The 11499-nt window shown below is 37.6% G+C and overlaps 1 protein-coding gene and 1 long non-coding RNA gene across 6 annotated transcripts in view; one reads left to right on the top strand and one right to left on the bottom strand.

Annotated features, from left to right (window-relative positions):
- The window catches only part of LOC135197235 (uncharacterized), a 50658-nt gene extending 48157 nt beyond the window's left edge, over positions 1–2501 (bottom strand). Inside the window, exons 1-2 of the long non-coding RNA XR_010310584.1 lie at positions 2403–2501; positions 1936–2273 (exon numbers count right to left, since the gene is read on the bottom strand). This is a non-coding gene — a long non-coding RNA (uncharacterized LOC135197235). The remainder of the gene's footprint in view (positions 1–1935; positions 2274–2402) is intronic.
- Positions 2446–11499, top strand: part of LOC135197233 (paired amphipathic helix protein Sin3a-like) — a 107353-nt gene continuing 98299 nt past the window's right edge. For 4 of the 5 annotated variants that reach the window (XM_064224323.1, XM_064224322.1, XM_064224321.1 and 1 more), the window contains exon 1: positions 2446–2559. The gene's annotated coding sequence lies outside the window, so the exon portion shown is untranslated. Of the gene's footprint in view, positions 2560–3655; positions 4315–11499 lie in introns of those variants that run through there. The other variant, XM_064224319.1, reaches the window with a different exon arrangement.

Genomic DNA, 11499 nt, shown 5'->3' with positions numbered 1-11499 from the left:
ACAAAATTATCACTTGTAATTAAGGTACGAAACTTTGCTCCACCATATCCAAAATCTGGACATTCAAAATAAATGTCATCAGTTATCAGATTACAAGAAAAAAATATCCCAAATAATCATTGTAGGAATGGTCTACTATGGTGATGGCAGCTGTTAGAAGACTACTCTCTATGGAAGCTTTGAGCACTAAAACCTCTAGAAGCTGAAAATGACTATTTAGAACCACTTGTGAGACCTCTTTTACAAGACAATCGTAAATTTTACTGATACATGTTTTTTCTAATAAATAACTCTATTGTTTGTAAAATTATAATTACAGCTTACACAATACCAAAACACAAGAAATAAAATCAGTAGCAAATTCTGAGTTTATCTGTTGTAAAATATTTGGTACATTTACCAAGAACAAAGATGCAGTAACTTTTTTGGATTTGTACATTTTTTGTAATATTTCTTTACAAAATTACATTTACAACCAACATACTATTGTAAAAGACAAGAATTTACAAAAAGACATCATGTGAGACAGAGACGCAGTACATTCTAGCTTGAGGTCAGAAGAAAACTGAAGTCCTGAGAAGCCAGATTCATGATTTTAGCCAGTATAAAAGTTGCCATTAGTGAATTTATGGACTGGTTAAGTATTGGCACCTCTTTCCTGCTCGATTCCTTCCAAATTGATGGGGCTTAATATTGCTTCTATCCACTATTCCTAAGAGCCTATCCGTCCAGTAAGGGTTAAGTGTCTGTCTGACTGACTTGAAGAAATCCATTTTCTAGACAATGCAAATTTCGCCATCATACTGCTATTTGCTCTTTTAGAATGCTGGAATGAGAAATAAAATAAAAGACAATACAAGTTTACTAATATTGGTTACAAGCTGGACAATTGGGAGCCTTTTATAAGACCACAGTTACTTGGGCTTATGCCTGTAGGTGGGAGTTTTAATAATAAAACCGTTTGCTTAGCCTACCTATAAGGTGTAGGTTTAGCTTCACCTAATAGGATTACCACAAATTCCATTGACCTTTCTACATAAAATACCTAATCGTATATAGGGTAGGCTGCATTCTGCTCTGAAACAGTTTAATAGACTGTACTACTACCCTGTACCCTGCCATTTTCCAAGGTGGTATAAACAGAATCTTACTAGTATTTAAGTTATTGTATATGTAATTATTTAAAGGGTTCTTGTGCATATGTTTTGGTACTACCTATTGGTGGTGTCACATGTACCTTCAGAGAATCTGCTCTATGGGCCTAGCCCAGGCTATCTTCCTAGCATAAAGCTACTGCACATAACTTGGACCTGTTTCTCTTCACCTGAGACAAGATAATTCACATTAACTTTTACTCATTAGGCTACATGTAAACTGAAGGAACCTTTAGGTATTCATTACTTGCAGTTAAAGGACCTCAGTCTATAAAAATTACCCATGACTATGGGAACTTATAGGCTACATCCCACTCTAGTGTTTATTAATAGGTATACTAGACTTGGATTGTAAGGCAAACTCCTCCTGTGCTAGTTTCATACTTAGGTATAGGTATACCTATTTTTAAAGTAAGCTAACTTTCTTAGACTTCCATTTTCATCAGGTTACCTGGATGTAGGTTAATTTCTAATCTCAACACATCACAGCCTTGAAATGTTACTATATTCTATTTTGGCTATATATAGGGATGCTCCAAAACATTATGTCAGGCCTAAGACTGACAAGGTAACTTAACATAGGTACTATACTAGGTGGGTACTACTACTAGCCAAGTAGCTAGCTAGTACCTACCTAGCTAATATACTACCTAGATAACTAAGACGACGAACGTACTGATGGTTGGCGACTTTTACTAATTATTATGACTCAAAGCTCAGGTTGTACAAAATTAAACACATTTTTTTGTAAGTAAACACACTTTATCTAAATGAGATCTACCTGTGTGTATGGACGGGCATACGAATGTCCCGCGCTTCACACCCTCGGCCGCCATCCTCAGTCCTCTGCAGACCTTTAACGATTCCGATGCAAAAATAAAACTTCTTTTGCCGAGGTACAGGGAGTATTTTCTATCCTTTATTTACCACAGCTATTTTCTTCGTTTCATTAACATTCACAAGGTTGTATTTGTATAGGCGCAGTCCCTCGGAGTTTGAGTTATTAATCAACTGATTCAACTTGGCAGCAACAGAAACTGTCATCAGCTGATAGTGTTTACAAGAGCAAAAGGATCGACATTCCAATGCTATTTCAAGATAAGTATAAATCACTTAAATCTGTATAAGTAGAAAAATAGAATTTAGTTAAGAATTTTTATATTTTTGATATTAATTAATTGCAGATATCCTCTTACAATATTACAAAAATTGGCAATAGTCATTTGATGAAGAAGTAAATTTACGCACAAGGGAGCTATCCAGTTTGTGATTGGCTGTGAACGGGGCAAACATTGTGACGTCACAATCTTATTCGTAGTTGAAGTTGCTATTCAATGGAGGCTGGTGACTTTGTTGTTCTCGAAGAATATCTGCTGATATCTGCGTCATCAATACACCTCCGATGGTAAGTACCATATATTCATGCGATATGAAGATTCAATGTTTGTGATTCGTGCATATTTAGCGAGATGAAAGTAAATGATGATCATTTTGGCTGGGTTTAATTGGAGGAGAAATTTTATACGTCTAGTGTAATATATCGGTCCTTATCTGTCCTAAAAGTGTTTATATTGATGTAAAATTTCTTGTAGAGCCGGATCTCTCGTATAGCAAGGGCTTTGCATATGTTGCAGCGTCATAACCTTAGGTAGGATTTCGTGACAGGAAAGGCTACCGTCGGGTCATATACCTTGCAATTTTTTGGCTTGACAGTGATGTCAAAGGCTGAAGACATGCATTTTTGTCGTTTATGTTACATTTGACCCTTAGATTTACTTTGTTTTGGAGAATAGTAGTAACGAGTTCCGTAAGGTTACCCAGGTCACACAATTGTAGTCCTTGTGAATGAAACTGCCGGTTGTGATTTCATTCTTGGGCTTGTTTGCTTATGATCTCGCATATGAACTATGGTTTGAGAGTATCAAAATAGAATTATACCACAGGAATTGTCGTTCATCATGTGGTGAGAGACAGAGTTCGTGTTATCGGGGCTGGTGTGCCAGTTTGGTGTCACCATACCACCACGTAGAGTGGGTTTGTGTATTCTTAGCTTGATAGTTCTATGCTTACAACTGAATGAGAACACACGATCTCTGGTTCATGAAGGTCTGTGCCAAGTACATTTATTGGAAAGTGGTCGGATATATGCAGGGAAATTTGCACCAGCCATTATTTGACGATTGCACTGTATGGGGTGGATACACTCCTCACCATTCTCATCCGCCAGAAGTGTTGCCACTTATGATAAATAGTGCACTCGTACGATAACCTTTGATATTTTTTTATTCCAGCAAATTTGTATTTCAACGTTTTGATAAGGTAGAATATTTGTGTGTGATTTCAATTATCTTTTAGTTGTGTGTAACGCATCCTCAGGTGGACGGAGATAAGAGAAAACTTGCAACGTATTTCGGTAAAAAGGTAGTCGTGAATGTGTCATTTGGCAACCAACTGTGCCCAGAAGTTTGTGTTGGGGCGAGTCCACTGCAGCTGAGGGGGAGGACACACGTTCTGTCTCGTCCCCAGCTGTTCTCTCTCCTGTCGTAACCACGTAGGCCTAATATGAGCGAGAGAGAAAGGACGATGATGTCTTGTAGCTCGGCGGAATTTGCCTAGAATTGTGGGTTAAAGTGATCTAGTGAACTTGAAAATACTTTGGAAAGTTTATTGAAGATACAGTGCATGCTGCAAAGAAATCTGTGCGAGTTGGACGTTCCAATAACTGAGAAATCGCTTACTCTTGTGGTGGAAAAAAAGGAGTCCGGTTGTATGACAAAGTCCGGCGGGGTTTAGCGTGGCGTTATGAAGTGAAACCTCCTGAAAAGCACTTTCATATTAAACTTCCTGTATTCCGGATCGTAATTTAACCATTGAAAACCAGGTGTTCGTCTAGGAAACGGAATGAAATAGTTATGTGATCGCCCAAGCCAGAAAATGGAGGAGGTAGTTGTGGAGTGGGAGTAAAGGGTGTGGAGTGGAGTTTTTGGGGTGGGGACTCTTCAACCACCGCTCTCTCGTCTTCTCGCCACCCATTTGGATTGACCTCTGAATTAAAAAGAAGGGTGAGAAACTGATGCAGCATATACGACGAATGTAGAATATCGCGGTCATAGTACTTCTGCAGTGCTGATGAAATTGAAGAAATCAAGACTCGACTAAGGCAAGTAGGAGGAAGTTGAAGTTCGTATCCCACTACACTGAATCTATCCCTTTAAATCTATTGCTATTTATAAAACCTTTGGAGCATTTCAGTAATCATAGAACAAGTATTTAAAATCTGAAACGTTGGTCTAGTGTCCGTCGGCTGTTATGGTGCTGATACAAATAAGTGGAACTTGGCAAAGGCAAGAAATGTGGAGTTTGTCTTCATAAAATAGAGTGAGACCAGTCTGAAAGACAAGAATTATGTCATGCTCAGGTCATTAGATTAAGTCTCATGTTAGAAGAGTGTACTAGCACCATAGGTCACTGTGCTAGTAACATACTCGACCATGGCCACCATATTGATTGTTGGAACCATTAACACATTCAGGTTCTATTGGAGCTTACCTTGCCATTTCTGCTATAAAGTTTAGTGAAGCAGGCGAGATTTAATACTGAAAGTGACGTGGGCCAATTGACTGTTTGCTAGGGATTGTTTTGGTGTTTGTCCGAATTTTACGAATAGTTTATTGGATCAGAACTTTGCTGCAGTTATGCTATCAGCTGTAGCTTCTTGCTAGATAACATGCACACAGGCTACCGTGTTGAAAATAATTCGTGTTACAAAGGGTTATACGCCTTTGTTCATTGTGTTCATTTTTTTCCAATGCATAAAAATTTACTCCTCACTAGACAAGGCTCTTGGTGGTGTGTATTCTCCACTTAGCTAGTAGAATGCAATCATAGGTTGTTTAAACCATACGCACACACAAACAAATGTGTTTGTGTTATACCTACGTAGTTCTCCGATAATTGGTCATTCGTCTTTGTTTATAATGCAGACATTGTAAGCATTGTGGTTAGAGCGAATCTTTTCATTACAATTCAGGCAAAGTCTGTATTTCTGAATACTGTGATATTTACTTCTCTGTGGCTTTTGATTTTATAACCTGGTCTGACTTTTTGAAGTGGATGAAAAGTAATTATCGTTATGATACTTTGCAAGAAACTGATGGCAAGATTATTGTAATGTGTGTAAATAATGGGATGGGTAAGGGTAAGAGCATAATGGCAGTGAACGATTGTGGCAGGCGTTGTTTTTAATGAGTGTAGCCATTTTTCTCTCATTTATATGGTTTTTTTTTTTTTCCAAGTTTTTTTTATAACGCCCACGTCTCTTTTGGTAACCGACATGAGATTTTGAGTTGTTGACTGTTTTTTTGTTCTTTCTTAATATCTTTTTTGGTTCAGTCGGCAACTATAGGTAATAGAAAAGTTAGAAACATCCTTTGGTGTTGTTGAGTTCTTGAAAGATGATAAAGCATTGAAGGAGTTTCAGAAAATTTTTAGGGTTGTGGTTCTTGGTGGTTAAATCAATGCAGTGTGTTTGGTAGGTGGATTTCTCCATTCATCGGTGGTTGAAGTGATGCCTTCTGACAAAATGTTATTGGGATTGTTGTTTTTAAGAAATACTTTGGATATTTACTTAGAGTGCCTACTTTTGAAAGATTTTTCAGACTGATCAATTTAGATGGCTTCCGGTTATGAGATATGCTCACTTTGTGTGATTAGAACAACTGCAGGTTAAAAGCACTTTCTGATTTTGTCATAAGTACTCTGTGTAAGACAGCAAACAGTGCTCAACAGAAATCTCTTTATTTTGCTCTATTGAAGGATTTCTTTGTTTGATTTTTCCATAGCATTATCGCTAAATTAGTGTGTTGAAGGGTTGGATTTTTAAAGGTGAATGGTTTTCTGTATGGAAAGTCACTTTGCTCAAATTTTTGTGTAGTTGAGATTCTCCTTATTTTAGTTCTAAAATGGATTACCCAGAATTCGTTTAGGAAGGAATATTTTTTTTTAAATGCCTAATCATTTTTGGGGGGGATTTTGCATACTGTATATACTGGAGGATTTTTTCCCCCATTTTAATGATTTAAGTCCATTTCCATGCATGTAAAGTGCATACAACAGTCGTTATAGATCACACCCCCTTTTATTGTTCTTACCATTAGATCAATTACACCAAGTTTGGTTGAAATGTGAACAGTGCCTTCCTTTAAAGGGAGATAATTAGCAATAGTGAAAATGGGTTGCTGTAATGCAGAAGTTTGTAATGTTGAAAACTTAACCAGAATAGGGCCTAGGAAGGTCATTTTCGAAAAAGTTTAATAATCTTTCATTTCATTGTTAGATTGATATGTAATCATCCTCGTGTAGTGTAGATTCAAATTTCTTCAGACCATTGGCTCTGGGGGTCAAAGTTTGGGTTAAAGTGTGTTGTAGAATACATTGGCCAATTTTATCAAAGCTGTGTCACACTCTTGGCCTTTGGTAAAATCTGTTACAATTTTACATAGCTAAGTTTTAATGTAAAAAAGTCCTGTAGAAAATTTTAGTTTCTCCTGTAGAAGTAGTTTGAAAGACCTCCTTCAAGGAAGTGAAAACTAAGTTTCCATGAAAATGAAGAATGGAGAGTTGACATTTGTAATTGAGTACTTGGGAATGCTTTCATTGCATCTTGTTTGTTGTTTGTTGATAGCCAGTGGTCAACTATTAAATGCCTTGCGGCTGCTAGTGAATAATGGAGAATTGATTTTTGTGAATAGATACTGAGGAAGGTTTTCATGAATCCTTGCCTGCTGTTGGTTGGTAAGCTGAGATCAAACCAACTTTTGGGGGGCGATACAGCTGTTCACCAATGTTATCCTCAGCTCTCCAATAATTAGCAAGTACAGTTTTGAGGTTTAGGGTTATGAATTTTGTTAATTTCCTACCATACAAATGTCATGCATTCATATTATATGTATATATATATATGTATATATATATATGTATATATATATATATACGTAGTCGAAATGGTTCTTATTTCTTCAGTTTATTAAACATTTGCTCTCTCTCACTCTCCGTCAGTCAGGCAGTCATTGGTCCAGGAAATTTATTAACTTAGTGCACATGGGATCTTTCGTAGGTCAATAGCCCTGAGATATTTTAGTTTCCTTGGAATTGTCGGGTACTTTATTTACGTATTATTATTATTATTATTATTATACATGAGGGTAGGGCATCTTTACCCTTTAAAATATCTGTTTTTTTTATTGAACTTTTTTTGTGATTTGTGGAGCAAGGTTTGGTTACTGAGATAGTATGGTGCAATATTTTTAGTATGGTGCAGTCAAGGTATATATACCTTGGGTGCAGTATTTTATAGTGTACGTACATACTTGATCATTTATAAGTAAGTAACGATATGTTTGCTTTATTAAAAAAAATAGTAGTAAAGACGCTAAAGCCGTATGAATTGTGAATCTATGTCATCACTAAGTGTATGCTTATTGATGAGGAATGAGTTACGTTTATGTAATTTTTGTGGAGTTTAAGACTGTTTTATAATGCTCTCTTGGTAGTGCTACCAAACAAATACTTTGCTATAACTGTCCCCACCTTTTTATAATATTAGAGATGTTGGGTAACTCGATTGTGTTATTGATTTTATCAGACTGCATCCACATGACACCCGTCAGGCAGTCATACCCCACGTGTGGCGTTTGGAAAACAATAGTTTTATTCAGTTTAACCAGTATTTTTCCCCCTCTATTATTCACTATGATGGTATCCCCTATTCACAGGTTCTTGCCGCTTCGAGGTTTCTCTCGTCAAGTAGGCTGGTGCCCGCCCACTTTTTTTTTTTTTTTTTTTTTTTTTTTTTTTTTTTTTTTTTTTTTTGCTGAGAGATATAAACGGTTTATGAAATTGGCTGGTGCACTGTGTTGCAGTTTCCGTAATGTTCTAGGTTTACCCCTGGGTATTTGGTGCGACGGTTTTTACTCCGGTTCATTAGGCACTTGGGCATTGAGCAATGTAGTACTTGTTTATGGGCAAGCTCTGGGTTGTTCAGTTTGTGGAACAAACACATTTCCCCTTCATTCTGCTCATCGGTTGAAAAGACCAATAAAATAGCACTGAAAAGTTAATTCTAGCCCAGTGTATTTATGAGTTTTATCAAAGTTTAATCATTTTAAGGAAGTTTTAAATCCTATTTGGATCATTTAGGGACCTTGCAAAGCCCAAAGCCCTTTTTTAGATGGTTTAGTGACCAAGTGAGAGGAGTGTCGTGAGTTGTGAATTGTTTAAGAATTCCACGTCCATCGTGACCTTGGTGTGGTCAAGCAATTCGTCCTTTGGTGACCTTCCTGTGGTGTCTAGGCTCTGTCTGGTGACTCCGTCTTTAGAATTGGTCACAATTCTTGTTACTATGGCTTTGTTTTGAGGATTTCCGAGCAATTGTCAGACTTTCCCTTTAGAATTTCCCCTAGATTTTTTTTTTTTTTTTTTTTTTTTTTTTTTTTTGGGGGGGGGGGGGGGATATGTTGGTTCGTCATAGAATGTGATTTCCAAGAGTGCGTACCCAGAGGGGGATATTGAAGTTTACGTCGCGACTGTGTGTTGAGCTTCGCATTGCGTAACAAGTCGATGCGAAACCTTTTCATTTGCATCACACGTTATGTCACCCTCGTGCAATAGGAAAGGTGCCTTTTTTAACGATAAATCTGATCATTGCCTGAGAGACAGGGATTGCAACAGGATAGATAGGTCGGCGACCCTGGAGCATGTAAGATTATCGTTTCAAATTACATAAGTGTTGACGTTACATTATCGCCAAAGTGGTACCGTCATTTAGTCGTGTTTTCCAATAACTGCTTGTGAAGTCAAGTGAACATGTGATCGTATTTACATCAACATTATACATTGATGATCCACTGAGGAAATAATTAGGAATGAAGGCCACCCAGATCGTCACGTTTAGCTTGATTGAAGTGCCTAAGTCGAAGGGTGGAGGAGGATGCCCAGAAGTAGTAGCACACCTCTCTCTCTCTCTCTCTCTCTCTCTCTCTCTCTCTCTCTCTCTCTCGGGTGTGTGGACTTGATAAATCCTTTTCTTAATGACTGATTTTTCCCACATACAGTACGTATTGCATAACTGTCGATGGTTGGCCAGTTCTTGTGAACTTCCTCTTAATTTGTATCCCTTATTAATACAAGAACACGTATTTAGTCTTTATTCTCGAAATATGACATGAAATAATTGTCCTCCTGTATTCGAAATACGATATGCTATCATTTTTCCTCTGCCTGGTACCTCACCCGTATCGGTGTTGACCAGATGCCAGTGTTTAATCGAAGCTATCTGTTTCATTTTTATACAGTTCTCCAAGTCGTAAGGTTGTTTGTTTTATATTGTGCACGCCCAGTATCTTAGGATAATTAGAATAGCTAATTAGTGTTGCTGTCAGATCATTTTTATGGATAATGCTGTCAAACTCACCCAGATGCCATAGCCTTCTATTCAGAATCTATTGGATGTACCTTTCCCATGCTAATCTGTTTGTCAAGGTCGGGAGTGTTTTGGGATGTAGTAAATTTCGCCCATTGACCACTTAGGGAAAAGCTCTCTCTCTCTCTCTCTCTCTCTCTCTCTCTCTCTCTCTCTCTCTCTCTCTCTCTCTCTCTCTCTCTCTCTCTCTCTCTCTGTGTGTGTGTGTGTGTGTGTATAATCCGGATTTGCTAGCCATATTGAATATTGTTCTCTTGAGTTGGAGATTATAATGTCTCACGTCTTCGTGCTGGGAAGAGAGAGAGTAATATAATTTTCTTCCTCGAATCCATGTTTTATCTGTTCATTATCGATTTCCGATGTTGGGATGTTTTAATCTGTCATTTCTGATCACAGGGCAAACTTGGTCGTTTGTGTCACAGTTGTATTAACGTCGAGGTAATGCTGATTGCAATTGCAAGGAAAGGCACTGTGACTAGTGCTCAAGCATGTTCAGTAATTACACTACTTCGAGCTTGGTATTTGAGTTCTTGTTGTTAAGCTCCATAGCTGCTTGTCTACTTCCTTTACGGTCACTGTTGTGCAGGTACTATTTCGGCCAATGTTCCGTTGAACAAGGAGTCTCGTTCAGGTTATTCCGGAAATCCTCAATCCTCGCATTACCGGGTCGTTGATTGTCTTTCCTGTCATTGCTACGCTGCGGAATACGTCTCTTCAAGTTCCTGGAAAAGCTTGTGTCATGTACAGAAGAATCCACGGGTTGGTCTCGCCTAAATCGAACTAAGAGATGCATTTTTATGATGTCATGTTAGTTGCCCTTATGGGGAATTGGTTTTTCTTTCCATTTGGTAATTGTGGCTCTAATTATAGGTCACATTTTTTTTTCAATCATTCAACAGTTCTGTTCCTTCATACTGTATTCAACGTAGTGTCAAGTTGTCAGTTTTATCAGGTTTGCAAAGTCACTGGCCTTGTTTTGGTCTGTTGTCTTGGTCTTGCATCAAAAAATGAATGAGTAGGAGTAGAAATGATCAACCTGGCAGGTATTGAATTTTAAAATATGGATAACCCATTGTGCAAAGCTCGAGGTCAGCTTTTAAATGATGAAGAGCAGTAGAGGAAGCTCAAGTATGCCAGCATATGAAGAATAGTGCCGAGAGTTGAGGCGTGGAACATCTACTTAATGAATGGTTGAGGACACTGGTTGATCAAAGTTGGACAGCGATCATTTAAGGCATACGAATCATAGCGATGTTAAGGATAATTGTGAGGATTTAGATGTGAGTTCTGTTATGTGGGTAAGAAGGATTAGAAGTTCTTGCGGAAGATTTGATGTCTCGTTTATGATAAGAATTCTTAAGAGATCGGAATTTTATTTTATTTTATTTATTTATTTATTTATTTATTTTTTGAGCTGTCAAAACCTGAGGGTGTTCTGTCTCACGTCTCACTTAGGGGCGAGATATCAGAAAGAGCAAGTCTTCGTTCTTAAAGATAAGAATGGCGAGTGATGCTGGTTTAGTTGAGGTCCAACTCTATGCATGGATAATGGACGGGGCTTTTTTAGTCAACCAAGAAAATGACGCAAAATCACAATAAAAAAAATAAATGTGTTTTCGTTCGCTCAGTGTTAATATGAACATGAATCAAGAGTTTAAGAGTAATAGTTCGTGGGAAAGTTGTTGATAGATAGCCTTTTATAGTAAGATGTAGAATCTATTACGTTTTAAATGTTGCAGAAGGCGATTAAAGTCTTTGAAGTTGAATCTACTAAATGTCGAATGTTTCAGAAGGCGATTGAAGCCCCTTTAAAGGAAAGCCGAAGAAAGAAACGCCCCCTTTTTTATATGTAACTATCTAAAACTC

The sequence above is a fragment of the Macrobrachium nipponense genome, chromosome 18 (assembly GCF_015104395.2).
Source record: "Macrobrachium nipponense isolate FS-2020 chromosome 18, ASM1510439v2, whole genome shotgun sequence".
NCBI classification, from domain to species: Eukaryota; Metazoa; Arthropoda; class Malacostraca; order Decapoda; family Palaemonidae; genus Macrobrachium; species Macrobrachium nipponense.
The sequence above is the reverse complement of the archived record's forward strand: the minus strand, read 5'-3'. Positions and strand labels throughout refer to the sequence as shown.